The 1,627-nt window shown below is 42.8% G+C and overlaps 1 non-coding gene across 1 annotated transcript; it reads left to right on the plus strand.

The window, feature by feature from the left end:
* Nucleotides 1-1,275: 1,275 nt before the first annotated feature.
* Nucleotides 1,276-1,382, plus strand: LOC140497963 (U6 spliceosomal RNA). Its single transcript, XR_011964958.1, has one exon. It is a non-coding gene; the product is annotated as a U6 spliceosomal RNA (small nuclear RNA).
* The last annotated feature ends 245 nt before the right edge of the window (nucleotides 1,383-1,627 follow it).

Raw genomic sequence — 1,627 nt, forward strand, 5'->3', positions numbered from 1 at the left:
AAACAAGCAAATCAAATCTCCTGTGCTAATCTATTAGTGGCCCAGGCTGGGTAAGATAAGAAGATCCAGTCTTAAAAAAACAAAAACAAAAAGTCCCGCTTTCAAAGAGCTTATATTCTAATTGATGTGTAGGTGGGGGCAACATGTAAATACCCAGGTACACATTAGATTTATACAGTATAAGTGAAGAGAATCTCAAAGGGGAAGGCTCCTGGGGAACCTTCTGGGAGGTGGGGGGAAAGTGTGGCATACACGGAGTCAGGGAAGCCAAGAGGGAAAGCATTCTAGGCATGGAAGCCAGCCACTGCAAAGGGGCAAAATATTAGAGATGGAAAGTATCTTTGGAAGAACAGCATGTGGGCCAGAACAACTGGATCATAGAGAAAATGAAGGGGAGAAGAGTATATGCAAACTAGAAAAGGGGGAAGGGGGCAAGGTTTGGAAGAGCTTGAACAGAGGACTTTGAGTTTGTGTCCTAGAAGTAATTGTTCATCCTTTGTTTTTAGAGAGGACCAGTGACATCACAAGGAATGTTTTGACTTGTGTGTGCAAAGTCATCAGAGAGTCACTGGAGTTTATTGAATCAAGAGGTTAGGCCAGACCTAGGGTTTTGTTGATACAGGGAACTAACCCCTGGTAAGGGAACTCCTCTGCTTATACACATTTCTAACAGATTGGCTACTTACAGTCTTAAGTTGCCTGGAGCATTGAGAGAAGGTAAAGGACTTATCCAGGGTTATATGGCCAGGATATGTCAGAGGCAGCATCTGAACCCAGGTCTTCTAGACTCCTAGGCCAACTTCCCACTATGCCATGCTGCCTCTCCATTATTATTTTCCTTAATAATAGGTGTTCTTAATTATCCCCATTTTATAAAAGAGGAAACTGGGGCAGACAAAGATTAAGTGACCCTTCCAGGACCACATACCAGGTGTCTGAGACCAGATTTGAATTAGGTTCTGACTTCAGGTCCGGCATCCTATCCCTTGTGCCACCTGGATGCTCACCTCCACCCCTGGGGATCTTAGCGTTACATGAAAGTGGATGAGTCATAACCTGAGAGTAAGGGGTGTCAGATGGATATATTGGGTGCTGCAACGGAAGCACCTCAAAGAAGGCCTCCAGTCCATTTGGTGCATCTTCTGGGGAGGATCTATGGGAGAATATAGATAAAAATCTGCACAGGATGAGAAATCACAAATGGGCTGTGATCTGCACCAATGGACAGTGTACTCACCTTGATAAGATCCTTTCGAGTATTAAAACAGGTTTAGTGTGCTCGCTTCGGCAGCACATATACTAAAATTGGAACGATACAGAGAAGATTAGCATGGCCCCTGCGTAAGGATGATACGCAAATTCGTGAAGCGTTCCATATTTTTGATAAGAACTCATTGTTTGACAAAAATTGCTGGGAAAACTGGATAACAGTGTGGCAGAAATTAGGCATGGACCCATACCTGACACCGTACACAAGAATAAAGTCCAAATGGGTACATGATTTAGGTATAAAGATTGATACCATGAATAAATTGGAGAAGCAAGGAATAGTGTATTTATCAGATCTATGGAGAAGGGAAGAATTCTTTACTAAAGGAGAGATAGAAAGCATTATGAAATGCAAAAT

This window comes from Notamacropus eugenii, chromosome 3, assembly GCF_028372415.1.
Source record: "Notamacropus eugenii isolate mMacEug1 chromosome 3, mMacEug1.pri_v2, whole genome shotgun sequence".
Lineage (NCBI taxonomy): Eukaryota > Metazoa > Chordata > Mammalia > Diprotodontia > Macropodidae > Notamacropus > Notamacropus eugenii.